Source organism: Glycine max, chromosome 5 (assembly GCF_000004515.6).
Source record: "Glycine max cultivar Williams 82 chromosome 5, Glycine_max_v4.0, whole genome shotgun sequence".
NCBI lineage: Eukaryota > Viridiplantae > Streptophyta > Magnoliopsida > Fabales > Fabaceae > Glycine > Glycine max.
Window position 1 is genome coordinate 17,766,562 of NC_038241.2, and position 22,158 is coordinate 17,788,719.

Here is a 22,158-nt window from a genome sequence, read left to right on the forward strand (position 1 = left end):
AAATTGTGACAAATGAATTTGTCTTATCATATTTCTTATTATGCTTTCAAAAGTCCAAAGAAACAAAACATAGTATATTACAAGGTAATCAACTAAAACATATCCAAACCAACAACATTTTTCATCTTCAGACATAAATGAAGAGACAATTCCGTCATAACATCATTTTAACTTCAAAATGAGTGCACCCAAAGCAATTCAAAGATAACATTCTCAAATAGCAATCATGTAGAAAATACGTAGTAATAGGTTGTAGGTCATTCCATACATTTCTATGATTCCCTATTCAACCCTATTCTACACTATCAACCTAGAAGCACCTAAAATAAAAATACAAACACAAAAAAATCAATTATAGTGACCAACAAAATAAATGAAATGACTCATCCGAGGCTGACATGAAATATAACATAAGACAATAGCACATGCCCCTTTCTTTTACCTAACACTACTACAAAATATAGATTTAAATCGATGTTAACAAAAATGCGGTGGCACAATTGTAAATAACGTGACTTCATTAATACCAGTTTTCTGAAAAACCAATGTTAACATGACTGAGTTAACATCAGTTCTTACTAAAAATTGATGTTAACTATGTGATGCTAAAAATCGATGTTAACATGACTGAGTTAACATTAACATCACTTAGTTAACATAAGTTTCAGTAAAAACCGATGTTAAAACCTACATTTAAAAATATTTGAATTGCCTCTACGAGTCCTATTTTCTCTCGCTCGCACTCTTCTTCCTCATGTTCTTGTCTATTCGCCTCCTCTTGCCTATTCACCTCCTCGTGCCTCTTCACCTCCTCGTGCCTCTTCACCTCTCTATCGTGTTTGCACCATTAGTAGGTAAGTTCGTCAGCAGGTAACTCCTCGCACATCCTCTTCCTTATGCCTCCTATTCCTCGCATTCTAATGTTCTGTCGTCACCACCTTAGTCGGGTTTCATCTTCTCCATACCTCGTGACAAATAAGCCCTATTTTTTTTCGAGAGGACAAAATGGGTGAGGTGGTGACGGCATCACAACACATTTGCTTTATGTCTGGAAATGTGCTCTCTGAAATTGATAATGGTGTAAATGTTAGTGTTGTTGTTATTGTGATTCTTTAATGAAGCTTGTGTTCATAAGATATGGTAGTGTTGCTATTTGTTTTTAATTTTTGCTTGGTTTGCGGTTACTACCATGGAAGTTAAATTATACATTTGTTTTTAAGCTATGGTAGTGCATCATGTTGTATATAGCTATGGCCTTCTGGGTCATGTATATGGTAGTAGCTTCATGTACAAACTTTAGAAAATAGGCTTTGGTTGCATAGTTTTGTTTCTGGTTTGCATGGTTCTGTGTGTATGTGCTTGTTAATGAGACTTTGTGCTGGCGTGAGAATTCTGTCATAGCCTTAGGCCCCCAAAATAGGAATATCATATTGGTATCATATTGGTATGTCAAGTGTATCATGCATATTAATGTCATATTTATATTATAAATGGAGTTTAGAAACCATGGATGAACATCAACAAAACTAGAAGGAAATGACTAACATAATGATGAAGATTAACAAAGAATCAGATGAAATGTGCAACACTGTTCATGTTATTGATCAGGTTAGAAATTATTTCAAGACTATTCTAAAATAAACATGACTTGATATATAATAGTATTTTTGCTTATATTAATTTGTTTGTTAAATGAATCCATATGGTGAATTGAGTAAGTCATTTGCCATAAGATGGAAGGTTGAACTAGAGCCTACATGGCATCTGCTACACTCTAGTGGCAACATGCACTCTGTCACATATAACCAAGATTTGGCAAGCCCAACTCTACTTGACAGATGGATGGAACTTAGAGTGTTCTATGGGCTCACTAGAAATCATCAGGTCACCTTGACCCACTATGGACAGAGCGTTTTCCTCCTCACCATCTTTGAAAGCAGCTTTGAACCAAAAAATTTCCCTAAATGGCACTCCTTGTACCACCAAGTTCCTAACTCAGTCACTTTTAAAGTCCTACTCATTGTAGCTTTTTGTTGAGTAATTAAGCACTCCTCTATGTATGTCAAATTTTGATATCATATAGTTATCTAATATGAATTTCTTTTGCATTTCAGGATGTGTCGAGTACCATGTACTTATTTATGGAAGCTGCAAGAGTCACTCATCTGAACTAGGAAGGGACATAGTGTAGAATGCTTTATAATCATCATAGGAAGACCACAAAAATTGGAAATGGATGGAGGACTTTTGCACAAATACAGAATTTGCTTCCTAGAACTCAAATTATATTTGAGTTTCCAAATGCAACTTCTAACTTTGTTTTATTCTGGCTTTGTTTGTAATTAAAGTACATTACTACTCTAATATATTATCAATTTGTAAATTTTTGTTTATAATATGTTATTTTGTTTAGAAATGTTTGTAACTACCCTTGCTGCATGATATATTGATATACTTTGTTTATAACTTTTGGTGCATGGCTGATGTTGTTGTTTACTGACAACATCAGTTTTTTTTTAAAAAATAGATGTTGGTAAGAATACAACAACATCGGTTATTCAAAAAATTGATGTTTTTTTTTGCTACAATAACATCGGTTTTTAAACAACCGATGTTAATGTTGATAAATTAACGTCGGTAGTTTCAACATCGATTAATAACCAATGTTGAAAATCTTTAATAACCGATGTTAAAAACCTATTTTCTAGTAGTGTAAGAAAATAATTTTTAAATTAGTAGTCATCTACATCTACATGATAAACATACTTGTTTTTGATGTAACTAAGTTGGCCTCATAGTTCAAAAGCAATTTACTTTCATTTTGTTATTAAATCAAAATTTTTGAGTTGACAATAAGCTAATATTTCCTAATTACAATATAAATACAGGCTTAAATGAACTTCATAAGAAATTAAAACGTATCCTGTCATCTTGATGGTAGATGGAGGGACGATAAAATGCATCGACAATATCTGGCACAAACATCATGAAATATTACACAACTCTAATAGGATCAAAGAAAGTAACAATTACCCGGTGCATGGTAGTACATCACTTAAATTTGAACACCTTGTATTGCCTATGCTTTCATAAACTCTTGTGCTTCAATTAAAACATCATTGGTAAGTACGATAAGTTTTTTTAGCAAGTGCTTATGGATAGGTGAACAATAAATCACCTATTAAATTTCTTGGTTCTAGCTCTAATTGTAATACTATGATGTATCTCTGTTGAATTTGGGTCAAGAGCTAGTTGAGATATCTCCAAACCTTCTCTCTTTATAATTTAAACACATCTAGAAAAAAAACTCTTTGATTTGATTAGACAAAAGCTTGTAAGAGATGTTACTGACTAGCCTTACAATTAGAACAAGTTTAAGAATATAAACCCAACAAAAAACCTCTATTGTCGGTTACCACCCTTGACAAGCAAAGATTTCTTAGCAACCTAATGTAAGCTTAACAAACCTAATAAGGATTAAGGATAATACAATCTTATAATGCATGGTAGAAAATTCAAAGTCAATTTTCATTCAGCTATCAAATTTTAAAATGGAAAAAAATAACATATCATCATGTAATAAATAAAATTGGATTCTTTTTTCATAAAATTAACACCAATATTGCATGTTCCCGGTAGCCTATATCAAGGCAGACTACACACTTGTATCAAAATAGTAGTAGTAGGAAAGCAAAGAGGCATACTGTTGGATTTCCCCTGCAGTTACTTTTTGGTCTACTTTTTCTTTATGCAAATATGTTCAAGGGAAATCCGGTTTGCCGGAAAGCGCATCGGATCGTTAAGTATTTAAAATTAAAACAGATGAATCCGAGTATCAAACTCTGGGAACTAGTCTTAGACAGGGTTAAATTCAGACATAAGGCATTGTTGAAAGAAACATTGATAATTGATGATTTAGAACAGAATTAAACTAAGTCTAGGCTAAAAATAGTAAAAAATGCAAGTAAGTAAGATTGACAACAGTATGTAAAGATGTTGGGTCTTTCTAACAAACCAGCTGATGTATATAAAGATGTTTCTCTAATCAATCATGCTTTAGTGTTCTATGTTGTAGCCTAAATTACTAAACCTCGATCCCTAGTTAGACTGAATCAATCTAAGCTTCGTCCTCAGATCCCTCTTGTTGGACTAGATTTTAGCTTAAATAGCTTACGAAAGTTTAGACTAATTTAGCCTAAGCTTTGTCCTTAGATCCTTCTTGTTGGACTAGACTTAAACCAAACAGCATTATTGTGACAGCATATTTAAAACCAAAACTTAATCCGCAAATCCCTCATTTAAGACTAAGTTTCAATCCTACTTCATTCACGTTCTAAGGCAACAATACATTTCCAAATGCTAGAGTCACCTAACCAGGCACACAAATGGTTGATCAGATCAAGAGCATACAGTATTTAAGCACTGAAAGAAGCATTGAACACAAGAAACACAATCAATTAGATATTAAAGTAATTACATCAGCTATTGTTTAGAAATCCCCAACAAGGGTGTTTAGCAAGCCATCTAGAGCTCTTTTCCTGAAATAGGAACTGTGGTGTGCTCTGGAATTTTACGCAAATCTTCTCCATTTAGGTGTCAAATCTGTTGTACCTTAATTCTGCACAAGACTGGCTTTAACTAGGCTTTGAATCCGTGATGTTGCGCTTAGCGCCACCCTCGCGCTTAGCGCGAGTAAGTGGATTTAAGCTTAGCGCCAGTTGTGCGCTGAGCCTGGCTGAAGAAAATTGTTGTGCTTAGCGCATTGATCTTGTGCTTAGCGCACGACCTTGATATTGATGCTCTGTCAGATTCTTCTGTTGCGCTAAAGCTGCGCTTAGCCCAACTGATGAGCTAAGCTCAACTGTCACTTTTAGCACTTCATGACTTAGCCTCTTTTTCACCTGAAATTGCACATATTTCATCATTAAATCCAATGGAAATATTCTAGAGACAACTTTAACAATAAAACAAGATTTATTTACAAAATCACTACAAAATAACCATAAATTGGGGGAACTATACAAGTTTTGGAAAATGTTTTCTACACAAAAGTTAGTCATATAAGACGACTAACAAACTCCCCTAAATTTACAGTTTTGCTTGTCCTCAAGCAAAGAAAGAACAGTTCACTTGTCCTGAAGTGGCAAACTGCAATGATCACTCAAAATGGTGTTTGCTTCATAGAGAAATTCAACCATATGAACTGAATATCATGGACTCCTTCAATCAATTGATTTTCACAAACATGCAGCTTTTCAAAGATAGGAACATACACATTAGAGTCACAACTAAAATAAGCTAGTAAGGATGGCAGACATCAAGGAAGGATCATCAACCAAAACCTCATAGTCATTGTTTCACTCAAGCTCAAGTGTTTAGGCTCATTCCATCATAAACAACTGTCATACCCTAATTTCGTCCGGGGACCTTTGCTTGATGACATGCAACTTTTGCTTGGTCCTTGTGAGGTGCTTGGCACCCATCATTAGGCAATTTGTGAAATTCCGGGACATGCCGGAAAGCAAAAGAAAATATTGATGCACAATCCGTAAGGTTCCGTGACACACCGGAAATCAAATGGAAGCATCGTTGCACAATTAGTGAGGTTCCGTAACGTTCCGTAAGTCAAAAAGGGGATGATTATGTAATCCACAAGGTTCCGTAACATTACGGAAAGAAAACAAGTATCGTTACGAAATTCGTAAGTTTCCATAACTTTACGAAAAAAGAATCACAAAAAAAAAGGCAGGGGGGTGTACTTAGTAAAAATGGGGGTGCAAATAGCAACCAGGCCCACTTGGCCCTCCAGAAGATTCCTCCAGAAGGTTGTTGCTTCTGGAGGAAGCAACCCTGCTCGCCTGGGCGAGCTGGGTGGCAAGCTTCTCCCCCAATTTCCTATAAATAGGGGGAGAAGTGAAGTGAAAAAGGGTTCTGGCCCTTAGGCACTTCTCTCTCTTTCGAATTTGCTTGGAAAAATTGTTTCCGTGAAGAAAATCCAAGTCGAGGCGCTTCCGAAACGTTTCCGTAACGTTTTCGTGAGGAATTTCGCGAAGGTTTCGACCGTTCTTTGACGTTCTTCATCGTTCTTCGATCTTCAATGGGTAAGTACCTTGAACCAAGCTTTTCGATTCATTCTATGTACCCGTGGTGGTCCACATTGTGTTTCATGTATTTTTATTCTCGTTTCATTTACTTTTTATACCCCTTTTTGACGTGCTTAAGCCATTTTATTTAAGTCATTTCTCGCTTAACCTAAAAATAAAATAAATTTCCACCGATCGTTTGAATTGTATTATCCGTTACTTCGATTAAAATGAATTCCGACCGTTCGGTCGTGCCGTAACCACGTTGGAAATAAAAAAAGAGGTAAAATAATAATATAATAATCAAAAAACGTCTTTTAGTAAAATAAAGCAAAAAATCAATCAGACGTTTTCTCTTTGGGATTTCTCATTCTTAATTGAACTGACTAATAACTAAAGTGAAACTAAGGCTAAAATCAACTCGCCTAGTCAAGCTCGTCCATAAAAATAGGTTTTTGAAGTTTATCATTTCAATTTCTTACTAAGTAAAATGGATCATTTTTAAGGTCCAACGCCTTAAAATGATCACCTTTCAAGTAAAAAAGAATCACTTGATAAAAAAAAAGAACTACGTAGGTCTGATTTCCTCATCGCAATTGAGGAATACATAGGAGCAAAGGGAAAGACCCTTGTCGACCACAAAAAGAGAAAAAATATAAAAAGGGTATAAAGGATATAAAGACATAAAAAGGGAACGTAAAAATCAAAGTCATGTTTGCACATTCGATTAAAGGCTGCCATCCCTTGGGACGGACGTGTGGGGTGCTAATACCTTCCCCGTGCGTAAATACAACTCCCGAACCTTTCACTTAAAAGTTCGTAGATCGCGTCTTTTCCGGTTTTCCTGACGTTTTCCTCAAATAAACGTTGGTGGCGACTCCGCGCATATTCCTTTCGTGGAACACGCATCCCGCGAGTCACGCGTCGCCCTCCCGCCGAAGGGTAGGTTGCAACAGTTGGCGACTCCACTGGGGACTGTTTTTAGAGAGTTAGGCCATTTAATCTTGTGCAAAGTTTTGCCATGACTTACTCCTTTGTTGGTTTCCCTTCATTATGTTCTTGTATATATAACTCTTTGATGCTTTTAGTGCATTTTTTATGTATGCATAAGGTAAATATTTATTCATTTGATGCACACAAACACCGACACCATTTGCACACACTGTGAGTTGAAAAAGGGCCCTATACCCGGGTTCATAGGAACATAAGGAGTGGAGGTGAATCTGTGATCATGCTAGGTCTCCGACTTGCTTGATTACAGTGAACCCTCATCTAGAGTTTCCCTCTTTGAAAACATATTGTTGCTAGTAGTCCCTACTGCTGCTGTATGTTCTTCGAAGGGGATAATACCTCTAGAAACCATCAAGAGAGATATGACTACCTTGGGGGTTATCACTAAATGCCTAGTTAGGTCTCTCCCTTATAGGTCCCTTAAATAGGGGCACGGAGCAAATACGCTGTGTGCCATTTTTCACACTGCCATGCATAAGTATCATGTTCCCTTTTGCTTATGTTCAGTGAATATTGTCATACTATGTACATTCCCGCTTTGCGCCTTTTGCATATGCATCGCATATGGGTTCTGTCCTGATCCCCTCTATAGACAAATCAACGGAGGGTCCGGGTCACCGTTTTAAATACATACGTTGGGGCACTTTGCTACCCCTAGACATTGTGTCTAAGAAGGAGACAATGTCCCGGGCACCCGCATTCTTAAATTACATCTGTGTCATATGCATTCCTTCATGCATTCATCCATTCCACCCATGAGATATCGGAGTTTTGATTTGCACCAGCTTTTTGTCTCACCTTAGTAAGCATGGGAACAAATCAAACCGACAAGAGGTTTTACCAAGTCAAGGTTAAAGGCCTAGATACCACCAGCATCAAGGAATTAGGGCGGTTGATGGAACCTCTCCAAATGCAAGCCTTCCGCAAGACTTACGGAAAGATCTTAGAGTTGACCATAGCAAAGGTATCCATAGAAGCCATTGCATCACTCACCCAATACTACGACCAGCCTTTGAGATGCTTCACGTTCGGAGACTTCCAATTGGTACCAACCATTGAAGAATTTGAGGAAATTCTAGGATGTCCTCTCGGGGGAAGAAAACCATACCTTTCTTCCGGGTGTCTCCCTTCTTTGAGCAGAATTGCAACTGTGGTCAAGGATTCAGCAAGAGGTTTGGACCGCATAAAACTGACTCGAAACGGCATAGCGGGCCTACCACGGAAGTACCTAGAAGACAAGGCGAGGGGTATGGCCAATCAAGGAGATTGGGTCCCGTTTATGGATGTGTTAGCTTTGCTAATTTTTGGGGTCGTCCTCTTTCCAAACGTAGATGGTTTGGTGGACCTAGCAGCAATCGACGCTTTCCTTGCATACCACCATAGCAAGGAAAGTCCGGTGGTAGCTGTCTTGGCAGATTTATTTGACACATTTAACCGAAGGTGCGAAAAGAGTAGCGCACGGATCATCTGTTGCTTGCCCGCCCTCTGTGTTTGGTTGGTTTCACACCTGTTCCAGCAAGACACGAGGCATCCATGTCCGCTCCAGAGCCATCGCTCGTGTACTAAAAAGAGAAGAATAGATTGGGACCAGCTTTTGGCTGGGATAGGAGGTAGAACAATCAATTGGTTCCCCCGATGGAAGGAAGGAAAGGAGGGAGTCCTTTTCTCATGTGGAGGGTACCCAAACATTCCGCTGATAGGAACGAGGGGTTGTATTAACTACAATCCCGCGCTCGCTATAAGACAACTAGGGTACCCCATGAGGGGAGCACCGACGGAAGAAAGCATGTCTCCTTTCCTTGTAAGGGATTTCGGCGCGCAAAATTTCAAGGCTATACAAAGAATCCATAAGGCATGGGAAATCCCGTTAAGGAAAGATCAAGAACTTAGGGGCATTCGTAACGGCATCATTGGTGGTTATCATGAATGGCTGAAAGTTCATATACGAGGTTTAGATTGGCTCGCCAAGTTAAAAGTCGTCAGCGAAGAGAGTTTCAAAGCACCGGAAGAAGACGAAGAAGTCCAAGCTCTCAAAAACGAGTTAGGAAAGGCGAAACTTGCCAAGGAGAAGTTCGAGTTAGCCGCTACACACATCCGGAAGGAATGTGCCGGATTACGGGAAGAGAATGCAACTACCGCAAGAGCCCTTGAGCAAGAGACCAAGAGGGCTCGTAAGGAAGAGTATGGCCGTAACAAATTTCGCGGAGCTCTGTGGGGTAGCAACAATGAACTCAAGCTGCGAAGGGAAGAGAGGGACCAGTCGCGAGCACATAGCATGGTCTTGAAAGAGGAGTTAGTTGCTTGTTCAAGGTCCAAAAGGAGCTTGTCTCAGCGTTTATGCGAGACGGAGACCAACATGCTAGCTATCATCACCAAGTACCAAGAAGAGTTAGGTCTAGCCATAACCCACGAGCATAGGGTCACGAACGAGTGTGCCCAAGTATACGCGGAAAAAGAGGCTAGAGGAAGGGTGATCGACTCTTTACACCAAGAGGCAATCATGTGGATGGATCGGTTTGCTCTTACCTTGAACGGGAGTCAAGAACTTCCCCGATTGTTAGCCAAGGCCAAGGCGATGGCGGACACCTACTCTGCCCCCGAAGAAATTCATGGGCTTCTCGGCTATTGTCAGCATATGATAGACTTAATGACCCACATAATTAGAAATCGCTAGGAAACTTGTATGGTCTCTCAGACCTTGACTAGATACGACTTTTTGAAATAAAATGAGTTGGTCCCATGTTTCTACTCCAAAAAAGCTTGTGCGAATCAAATCACTCCCGCATTTTATCTCTAGCATGCATTCTTTCTTTCTTTACCCACTCCTCACGTTTGGTTTTTTAGGGAAAAACACCATAACTAAACGCGCCACAAGGCATCCCTATCGCACCAGATCCAAATCTAGAACGATGGGTGATCAAGAGGAGACACAGGAACAGATGAAAGCCGACATGTCGGCTCTGAAAGAACAGATGGCTTCCATGATGGAGGCCATGTTAGGAATGAGGCAGCTCATGGAGAAAAACGTGGCCACCGTTGCCGCTGTCAGTTCGGCTGCCGAAGCAGACCCAACTCTCTTGGCAACTGCACACCATCTTCCCTCAAACATAGTAGGACGGGGAAGGGACACACTGGGGCACGATGGAAACCCTCATCTGGGATACAACCGAGCGGCTTACCCTTATGGATTGCCGCCCAACTACTCACCACCCGTCCTGCAAGACGATGCGGGCCATATTGCTTCTCCCGCCCTTGAAAGAGAACCTCCTCAACAGCCCGACGAGGTCCACAAAGACCCTCAAGACTATGCTCGAAGGGATGTCGAGTTCTATCCCCCGATCCCCGAAGGGCCGGCACCCAGCACGTTGCCTCAGCCCAACATCACGACACAACCAATAGTTTTGTCCACGGAAGGACCGCCCCTGGCAACTGAAGAAAGGAGGAAGCTCGATCTCCTCGAGGAGAGATTGAGAGCCGTGGAAGGATTTGGGGACTATCCGTTCGCAGACATGACGGATCTTTGCTTAGTACCCGATGTTGTTATCCCCCCGAAGTTCAAGGTACCGGACTTCGACAAGTATAAAGGGACAACTTGTCCCAAAAACCATCTCAAGATGTACTGTCGCAAGATGGGCGCACACTCTAAGGATGAGAAGCTATTAATACACTTTTTTCAAGATAGCTTGGCCGGAGCCGCGGTAGTTTGGTACACTAATCTGGAAGCTTCCCGTATCCGTACTTGGAAGGATCTGATTACTGCCTTCCTAAGGCAATACCAGTATAATTCCGATATGGCTCCCGATCGCACTCAGCTGCAGAATATGTTCAAGAAAGAGGGCGAAATCTTTAAAGAATACGCACAGCGGTGGAGAGACCTAGCGGCACAAGTGGCTCCTCCCATGGTAGAAAGAGAGATGATCACCATGATGGTAGACACTCTGCCAGTGTTCTACTATGAGAAGCTAGTAGGTTACATGCCGTCCAGCTTCGCGGACCTAGTGTTCGCCGGGGAAAGAATCGAGGTAGGGTTGAAAAGAGGAAAGTTCGATTACGTTTCCTCCACGAGTACGAATGCCAAAAGAATCGGGACAATGGGGGCAAAAAGGAAGGAAGGAGATGCCCATGCCATCTCTTCAACACTCGCGTGGGTCAAACCCCCGCAGACACCTCATGGTACCCATCAGTACGCGCAACATCACCCGAGCTTCTCGGCTCATACCGGGAACGCCTCTAGTTCAGCACCTGTGCAGCCTAAGGCACCCACCCAGAGGGAAGCTCCCCAAGTTCCAACTCCGAACACAACTCGCTCGGCCAGTAATTCCAACGCAACAAGGAACTTCCCTCCGAGGCCATTTCAAGAATTCACCCCACTCCCAATGACATACGAAGACCTCTTGCCGTCCCTCATCGCCAACCATTTGGCCGTGGTAACTCCCGGAAAGGTCTTCCAACCCCCTTTCCCAAAGTGGTATGACCCTAACGCAACTTGCAAGTACCATGGGGGTGTCCCGGGGCATTCCATTGAAAAATGCTTGGCCCTTAAATACAAGGTTCAACATTTGATAGATGTTGGATGGCTGACTTTCCAAGAGGATCGGCCCAATGTGAGAACCAACCCGCTCGCCAATCATGGAGGGGGAGCGGTTAACGCCGTTGAGTCCGATAGGCCGCGCAGGTCTAAACCTTTAAAGGATGTGGCAACCCCTAGGAGGTTTATCTTTGAGGCCCTACAAAAGGGAGGTGTGATTCCCCATAGTGGGCGTAAGGAAGATTCCTATTTGCTGCATTCTGGCGAGCTGCATGACATGGAAACGTGTTTGGGAGTAGAGGAATTGTTACAGCGGATGATAGATCAAGGTCGACTGGAAGTTGGCAGTGAAGGAAGAGAAGAGCAGCATATATGCATGCAGTCCACGGATGGGAGCAGTGTTGCGAAGCCCAAACCCTTGGTGATATACTTCACCAAGGGCACAGCTTCGCGAAAACCCGGACACCCCTTAGCAGCTAAACCTGTTCCTTTCCCATACCAAAATAGCCACACAGTCCCATGGAGATATACACCTCCGAGGGAGAAGGAAGAAGAAGCCACCGATGTCAGCTCGTTGTCGGCTAAGGTAACAAATATCACAGGACTGAGTTGTGTGACCCGTAGCGGTCGTGTGTTTGCGCCTCCGGACCTACCAGTCCAACCCGCGAACGTCAAGGGGAAAGGAAAAGTGGTGGAGGAACAAGATGGTGAAGCACCCCACGCTTCGAATAAAGATATTCCGGCGAAAGGTCTTCCGGAGAAAAAGGATGGTAAAAAGGAGGTATCACTAGAGGAAGCCAGTGAGTTCCTCCGTATAATTCAGCAGAGCGAATTCAAGGTTATTGAACAGCTCAACAAAACTCCGGCCCGGGTCTCGCTGTTGGAGTTACTCATGAGCTCCGAGCCTCATCGGGCTCTGCTAATAAAAGTTCTGAATGAGGCCCATGTGGCCCAAGACATCTCGGTAGAAGGTTTCGGAGGGCTGGTCAATAATATCACTGCCAACAACTATCTCGTCTTCGCCGAAGAAGAAATCCCCGTCGAGGGGAGAGGGCATAATAAAGCTTTGCACATATCAGTCAAGTGTATGGACCATATCGTAGCCAAAGTGCTCATCGATAATGGTTCCAGTTTAAACGTGATGCCTAAGAGCACTTTGGAGAAATTACCATTCAATGCTTCCCACTTAAAGCCGAGTTCAATGGTGGTTCGTGCCTTCGACGGCACCCGCCGAGAGGTTAGAGGAGAGATCGATCTCCCAGTATAGATAGGCCCCCACACTTGTCAAGTTACTTTCCAAATAATGGATATTAACCCCCCCTACAGCTGTCTGTTGGGGCGCCCGTGGATCCACTCAGTGGGAGTTGTTCCCTCTACACTCCACCAAAAGTTGAAATTCGTAGTGGAAGGGCATCTGGTCATCGTATCAGGCGAGGAAGACATCTTGGTGAGCTGCCCATCCTCTATGCCTTATGTGGAAGCCGCAGAGGAGTCATTAGAAACCGCTTTCCAGTCTTTTGAGGTGGTAAGCATTTCCTCCGTGGACTCCTTCTCTGGGCAAGCTTGTCTGTCCGATGCAGCAGTAATGATGGCCCGGGTTATGTTGGGGAACGGTTACGAACCCGGAATGGGTTTAGGCAAAGACAACGGCGGCATAACTAGCCTGATAAATGCCAAAGGAAATCGTGGGAAGTATGGTTTAGGCTATAAGCCCACTCAGGCAGATGTAAAGAGAAGCATCGCGGGAAGGAAGGACGGTGGTCAAAGCTCGCGGTTGAGACAAGAAAGTGAAGGAAGCCCGCCCTGCCACATAAGTAGAAGCTTTATAAGCGCGGGTCTGGGAGACGAAGTTCAAGTGGTCGCAATATACGAAGATGATGTTCCGAGTACATTGGATTTGGTACGACCTTGCCCTCCTGATTTCCAACTTGGGAATTGGCGAGTGGAGGAACGCCCCGACATTTATGCAGCGAGCATAATGTAAACCTTTACGGTTTTAAAAGCTCTATAGTTGGGCCTAGGCTTTAGAGTTTTTCTTTTGGTTAAGGCTTTGTGTATTTTGTTTTTTAAATTTATAATACAAGGATCTTTCTTCATCTGTTCCTACGTCTCTACCCATTCTCATCCATTTGCATGTTTACTTCTTTTCTGAAATGGCAGATCCGATGACGAGTCCCCCGAAGGTACTAATACCTGGGACCCGCCTATCAACTTCGAGCAAGAAACGAATCAAACGGAAGATGAAGGGAACGAGGATGTGGGACTTCCCCCAGAATTAGAAAGGATGGTCGCCCATGAGGACCAAGAAATGGGGCCTCATCAAGAAGAAACAGAACTAGTAGACTTGGGAATTAGCAGTGGAAAAAGGGAAGTAAAGATAGGCATAGGTATTACCGCACCTATCCGTGAAGAATTAATAATCCTGCTAAGAGACTACCAAGACATCTTTGCTTGGTCATACCAAGATATGCCCGGTTTGAGTTCTGACATTGTACAACACCGATTACCTCTAAATCCTGAGTGTTCCCCGGTAAAGCAGAAACTGAGAAGGATGAAGCCCGAAACATCCTTGAAGATAAAAGAAGAAGTGGAGAAGCAATTTGACACTGGTTTTCTGGCCGTCGCTCGGTATCCAGAATGGGTTGCCAACATTGTACCGGTCCCTAAGAAAGATGGGAAAGTACGAATGTGTGTGGATTATCGGGACCTGAATCGGGCCAGTCCCAAGGACAATTTTCCTTTGCCACACATCGATATCCTCGTGGATAACACGACCAATTTCGCTTTATTTTCCTTCATCGACGGTTTCTACGGTTACAATCAGATAAAGATGGCGCCAGAGGATATGGAAAAGACTACCTTCGTCACCCTGTGGGGGACGTTCTGTTACAAGGTGATGTCCTTTGGACTCAAGAATGTCAGGGCAACTTATCAACGGGCCATGGTAGCTTTGTTCCATGATATGATGCATCAAGAGATCGAGGTCTACGTGGACGACATAATTGCTAAATCTAAATCCGAGGAAGAACACCTTGTCAACCTGCGGAAGTTGTTCGAAAGGCTTAAGAAATATCAATTAAGGTTGAACCCCGCCAAGTGTACCTTTGGGGTCAAATCAGGGAAATTGCTTGGTTTCATCGTGAGCCAGAAAGGAATAGAGGTAGACCCCGAAAAGGTGAAGGCCATCCTTGAGATGCCAGAACCCCGTACTGAGAGGCAAGTCCGGGGCTTCCTGGGACGCTTGAATTATATTGCCAGATTCATATCGCAGCTCACCGCCATTTGTGAGCCGTTGCTCAAGCTCTTACGCAAAAACCAAACTGATCACTGGAATGAGGATTGCCAGGAGGCTTTTGGAAGGATCAAGAAGTGCCTTATGAATCCTCTCGTGCTTATGCCACCAGTACCTGGAAGGCCTCTCATCTTGTACATGACAATCTTAGACGAGTCAATGGGGTGTATGCTGGGGCAACATGACGAATCCGGAAAGAAAGAGCGCACTGTTTACTACCTAAGTAAGAAGTTCACGACCTGTGAAATGAATTACTCCTTGCTCGAAAGAACGTGTTGTGCTTTAGTATGGGCATCCCATCGCCTAAGGCAGTACATGCTGAGCCATACTACTTGGTTGATATCCAAGATGGACTCGGTTAAGTACATCTTTGAAAAGCCAGCTCTCACGGGACGAATCGCCCGGTGGCAAGTCCTGCTATCCGAGTTTGATATAGTTTACGTCACCCAAAAGGCGATAAAAGGAAGCGCCTTAGCAGATTATTTGGCTCAACAGCCTCTTAACGACTATCAGCCCATGCATCCTGAATTCCCGGATGAGGACATCATGGCCTTGTTTGAGGAAAAAATGGACGAAGATCGGGACAAATGGACCGTAAGGTTTGATGGAGCGTGAAACATTCTAGGCCATGGCGTTGGGGCAGTATTGGTCTCTCCGGACAATCAATGTGTACCTTTCACAGCCAGGCTAGGATTCGACTGCACCAACAACATGGCCGAATATGAAGCATGTGCCCTGGCCGTCCAGGCAGCGATTGACTCCAATGTCAAACTACTCAAGGTGTACGGCGACTCAGCATTGGTAATCCATCAGCTGAGAGGGGAATGGGAAACTAGAGATCCCAAGCTGATACCCTACAAAGCCTATATCAAGGAATTGGCTAAGACCTTTGATGAGATCTCCTTCCATCATGTTCCCCGCGAGGAAAATCAAATGGCGGATGCGCTTGCTACTTTGGCGTCTATGTTCCAGCTGACGCCGCACGGGGATCTACCCTACATTGAATTTTGGTGTCGTGGCAAACCCGCGCATTGTTGCCAAGTAGAAGAGGAACGGGACGGAAAGCCTTGGTATTTCGACATCAAGCGATATGTCGTAAGCAAAGAATACCCGCCAAAGATTGCCGACAATGATAAGAGGACATTGAGAAGGTTGGCAGCCGGTTTCTTCATGAGCGGAAGCATACTGTATAAGAGAAATCACGACATGACACTCCTGCGGTGTGTGGATGCCAGGGAGGCAAATCACATGATCGAGGAAGTCCATGAGGGCTCGTTTGGAACGCACGCCAACGGGCATGCTATGGCCAGGAAGATCCTAAGAGCAGGTTATTACTGGCTTACCATGGAAAGTGATTGTTGTGTCCATGTGAGGAAATGCCACAAATGTCAAGCATTCGCAGATAATGTCAATGCTCCACCACATCCTCTGAATGTCATGTTCGCCCCTTGGCCTTTCTCCATGTGGGGAATAGATGTCATCGGGGCCATTGAGCCCAAGGCCTCGAATGGTCATCGCTTCATCCTCGTAGCGATAGGTTATTTTACCAAGTGGGTCGAGGCGGCCTCCTACACCAATGTCACGAGGGGTGTGGTGGTCAGGTTCATTAAGAAAGAAATCATCTGCCGATATGGTTTGCCAAGGAAGATTATCACGGACAACGGCACCAACCTGAATAACAAGATGATGGGGGAAATGTGCGAGGAGTTTAAAATCCAGCATCACAATTCCACACCCTACCGGCCAAAGATGAATGGAGCCGTGGAAGCGGCCAATAAGAATATCAAAAAGATTATCCAAAAGATGACCGTGTCATACAGAGATTGGCACGAAATGCTCCCATTCGCGTTACACGGTTACCAAACTTCAGTGCGAACGTCAACTGGGGCAATGCCGTTCTCATTGGTATATGGGATGGAGGCTGTGTTACCGTTTGAGGTAGAAGTCCCGTCATTAAGGATCTTGGCAGAATCCGGATTAAAGGAGTCAGAGTGGGCTCAAACGCGCTATAACCAGCTCAACCTCATTGAGGGTAAGCGCTTAACGACCATGAGTCATGGGCGCTTGTACCAGCAAAGAATGAAGAGTGCATTCGACAAGAAGGTACGCTTGCGCAAGTTCCATGAGGGAGACCTTGTGCTAAAGAAAATGTCCCATGCTGTCAAGGACAATCGAGGAAAATGGGCCCCAAACTACGAAGGGCCTTTTGTTGTGAAGAGGGCTTTTTCCGGAGGAGCCCTGGTGCTTACCAACATGGATGGCGAAGAGCTACCTTCACCCGTGAATTCTGATGTCGTCAAGTGATATTATGCTTAGAATCTGGGGCAATTAAGGATGTCGCTGCATGTTCTTTATCTTTATGTGTTTTCTGGATTTCCCCCAGGGATTCCCCGTCTACTGTATCTCTCGTTACAATCTTTCAAAGAAATGAACGTGGATTCGAGGCTTTAGTCCTCCCGTTGGTTTCAAACCTTGCGTTAATTAGTGATCACCTGAGCCCTTCTGCTCAGTTCATGGGATGCCCCAAGCGCTTAATTAAAATTGAACCTAAACCAACTTTCACTAAAATTTGCTGCGTTTGAAAACATTCATGCATACGCATACGCATGCATATTGTTGTGGTAAAACAGGGGCAGGATCATCTTGAGCTACCTTCTGGGGTGGGGACAAAACATGAACAGCAGAAACCAATCAAGGTAAGACAACGACGCGGTCAAGATTGGCCATACCTGGTTTATTACTTGCAGGTACTTAGGAACGGATGCAAGTGGGGATGGGGTCACAACCGACCGATCGTTGCCCCTTCTCTGCGCTAAACAAGCAGAGAACGCCGCGCAAGGCAGCCCAGTATCCTTTGGATTCGCAATATTTTACTACCATTGTTTGTTTTTAGTAATTAACGCCTAATTCTAACTTGAGTAGGCTCAAATAGGCAAAACACTAACCCATAAGGAAGGAGGGGACATGGTTAATGTTCCTCTCAAAAAAAAAAAAGTGCAGGTTAGCTCGCCTGGGCGAGCTGAGCTCGCCTGGGCGAGCCACCCCTGCACCAAAATATAAAAGTGACGAAAGGGGGGACGTTTTTGCATTCAAAAACTTCTTTTCCCCCCTTTCAAAAGCCATACCCACGGAATTTACGAGTTTGCATCCCTAGGATCTCTACTTTTCGCATTCTTCGATTCCGTTTTGCGCTTTTATTCATCACCAACAAGTAAGTATTCCATCCTTAAGCTTTCTAGCTTTTCCTTGGTGTATTTTGATCTCCTTTTGGTGCTCTAAATTGTGGGAATGTGCTCAAATATGTGGGGCAATTTTGGTTTGTTTTCTTGCTTGATTGGGTTGAATTGGGGGTTTGTATGAGATGGCCCTAGGCCTATAATGCATTTTGAAGCAATGGGACATGCCACATTGTCCCCTTTCTCTTGCTATTAATGCCAAAACGCGCGCCCACCAAGTGTTCGGTGAAATGCCTCAATGGCATTAGCGCGTGATTTTCATAGGGAAACAACCCATGGGGCATTTTGGTTTGCACATATTTTCTATTTTTTGGGACATGCATTCAGTTCCGAAAGGGCTAGAGTAATTGCCCCACATATATCCTAGGCCTAGGAACCAAAGTTTTTATGCAAAAGAACACAAGAGGGGGTGCATATTGGGTAAAGTTACTCTTTTTGGCCAGCAATCAGCTATGAGCCACGCTACAATAATTTCCCTACGCCTAGATGTTTAGGAATTTTGCTCATCATAAATGTGTAGGTTTAGAATAGGTAGCAAAATACCTTTGGCAATTTACACTTTGGGTGTGGTAGCAAAATACTTGGATGTATGTACATGTAATTTTTGGTAGTCAAAATGTCTTACAAAAAAATATATATATGTTGCATGTTATGTAAAGAAAATACCTTACAAAAATACCTTTTAATTTGAATGCAATTTTAGTCAGCAAAAGGAAATATACTTGAATTTGCATGCGGCTTTAGGTAGCAAAAACACTTGAATAAAGCATGAAATGTAGCACCTTATTGTGTAGATAGCCAAGATTCATCACAAAGTTTGTATATGCATAGGTATTAGAAATACCAGAATGTGCACGTGTGCAATTTTTGGTAGCCAAGATGCTTTGAGTATGCATGTATGTAAATTTAGCCAAGGAAGTGCATGTGATGTAGGTAACAAATACACCTTGGAAGTACATATAAATAATCTAGGTAACGAAGGTGCCTTGATTGTGCATGGGTGCATTTTTCTTAGTTAGAAGAATATCTTGTGCGAGTGAATGTTCGTAAGGAAGTATGTGCATGAGTTTGCTCTAAATTTACATTGATGTTTGTGTTTATTGGAGGAGGTTGTATGCCATTTTTGTTTTAAGAGTAGCATTTCTTGGTAAAACTAACTTTCCAAATGATTTCCTTCGCAGAAAATGGCCCCGAGGAAGCTTGCCTCAAAGAGGTCTAGGAAAGACAAGGCGGCCGAAGGATTTAGTTCCGCTCCTGAGTATGACAGTCACCGCTTTAGGAGCGCTGTACACCAGCAGCGCTTCGAGGCCATCAAGGGATGGTCATTTCTCCGGGAGCGACGCGTCCAGCTCAGGGATGACGAGTATACTGATTTCCAGGAGGAGATAGGTCGCCGGCGGTGGGCATCACTGGTTACCCCCATGGCCAAGTTCGATCCAGAAGTAGTCCTTGAGTTTTATGCCAATACTTGGCCAACAGAGGAGGGCGTGCGTGACATGAGGTCCTGGGTGAGGGGTCAGTGGATCCCGTTTGATGCAAATGCTATCGGCCAGCTCCTGGGATATCCGTTGGTGCTGGAAGAGGGCCTGGAGTGCGAGTATGGCCAGAGGAGGAACCGGTCTGATGGGTTCGATGAGGAGGCCATCGCCCAGTTGCTATGTATACCGGGGCAGGATTTTGCCCGGACTGCTGCAGGGAGGCGAGTGCGAATTATGCGCACCAACATGACCACCCTGACCCAGATATGGATGACCTTGCTGCTCAGCAACATCCTGCCCAGCGATCATAATTCCGACCTCCCTCTGCCGAAGTGTCAGCTGGTGTACGCCATCCTAACACAGATGAGTATTCACGTGGCTCAATTGATCGCTGATGCCATCTATATTTTTGCAGGTATGGCGCCTACCAGGCACCCTTTGGATCCAGATAAGTCCAACAGGGCCCTGGGATTTCCCGCGCTGATCACAGGACTCTGCCAGTCGTTTGGAGTCCCCGTGGCACCTACCAAGGTGATTCGGCCGCCCATCACCTGGGCTTTTATTGAGAAGTACTGCACCTATAGACAGGCTCAGGGTGATGCTCCACAGGCCGCAGGCGCGCCACCACCACCTCATCAGGCTAGCCCGGCTGGGTCGTTTGACATGGAGCAGTATTTATGGCATTTGGTTCGCCAGTAGGCGGCCAACCACCGGGCACATGTACAGACCCATGACTGTCTATACCAGTTGAGCCTCAGCATGCAGAGCCAGGGCTTCGCTTCTTTTTCATGCCCTACTCCAGACCAGTTCAGGGCAGAGGTCGCATGGCCCGGGGATTGGCCCGAGGCCCAAGCAGGAGAGGCACCCCCAGAAGCTCCCGGCGATGGAGAGGAGGCCCACGAGGACGAAAAGATGGCTGATTTGCTTGACTTCTTGGGAGGGAGTGGAGCTACATGACTAGGAGATCCCCAGATTCATGTTTTCTTTCATATTTCTTTTATCATTTTTATGTTATGTTTTGACTTGAGAGACTAATGTTTGTTTTTGTTGTTTCGATTGTCATTTGTACAGCGCATACATTTTTGTTTGGATTGTTGCGTTAGTGTTTATATCATTACTATCAATGATGTTTGAAATTCTGGAACCGTGTAGAGTTCTTCGTTTAGGAACATCGTCCAAAATAAATAAATAAAATAATAATAAAACAAACAAAAAAAACAAAAAAAAACAAAAAAAAAAATAAAAAAAGGGAAAAAGAGAGCAAGTAAGAAAAAAGAGAGGAAAAAGGAAAAGGAAAATAAGTTGTTTAGCTGAAAAACCGACATGCTTTTGAAAAGAGATGACTTCCAACTTTTCTTTGAAAAAATCACTGATCATAACTAGTTTTTGGAAAAAAAATGTGTGTACACCTGAAGGGTGAATGCTGTGAAATTTTCCCGAGTACCCAAGATGGACTCGGATGAATGCACAAATTGATAAAAGAACATATTTTGGAAACATTGGGTTGATTTAAAATAGAGGAAATGAATCCTGAGCCCTAGCATCACATGACCATAAAAATTTGACACTTGAGTGTCCACATAGGTGCATGCATGACCAGTTTTGCATAAAATTTCCAAATCATCATTTTTGCATTTGTGTCATGGAAATAATGTGGGGCATCCCTTTTTATCCTTGAACCAAACCCAAACCCTAACATGTATCAGGACTAGCCATTCTACAAGCCTTGAGCCAAAATCCTAACTCACCATAAACCTTGACCCAGGGTGAGAATGTCAATCCTTACCCTCGGAAGAGAAAAAAGGAGAAGGAAAATTTCCAATCAAAGAGAAAAAAAGAGAGAAGGAAAATTTCCAATCAAAGAGAAAGCAAAAAAGGAGAGAAGGAAAATTTCCAATCAAAGAGAAAAAAAGAGAAGGAAAATTTCCAATCAAAGAGAAAGCAAAAAAAGGAGAGAAGGAAAATTTCCAATCAAAGAAAAAAGAAAGAAAGAAAATTCCCAACCAAAGAATGGGAGAAAGTAAAAAGGAAGGAAAGAAAGCTCCTGATCAAGGATCGAAAGAAAACAGAAGAAATGTGCAGAAAGGTCTTTGGACCAGACAATATCTGAACAATACAGAATTGTCACCAAATGAACAAAAAGAAGGAAAGGAAACCACGACCTAAAGTGGTCTTCTCCCTTTAATTACCAACCAAAATCCTTTGCGTCGGCGACTTTTTCGCCCCGCACTAAACAAAAACAGAAAAGGAAAAAAGCCAAAAAACACACAAAAGCCGAAAAAAAAACCACCAAAAGAACCCATTCCCAAGGGAAGTCCTATTGATCCATGATCACGCATGTAATTTTTGATTTGATAGGAAATAATTTGCAAAGTCAAGTCATGACATATCTATGGTTCGGAATTAGGATGAAACACTTACCTGTGCGAGATTGATACACTTTGAGTGATTTTGTTCTATTTTTGTCGAACCCGGTGTTTCCTCTAAATGGTCATTTAGAAACGAAATGCTAACATCCAAAATCTCATTT

At 43.0% G+C, this 22,158-nt stretch overlaps 1 pseudogene; it reads right to left on the bottom strand.

Annotated features, from left to right (window-relative positions):
- Nucleotides 1-3,029: 3,029 nt before the first annotated feature.
- LOC102661621 (uncharacterized) overlaps nt 3,030-22,158 on the bottom strand; it is a 34,159-nt pseudogene continuing 15,030 nt past the window's right edge.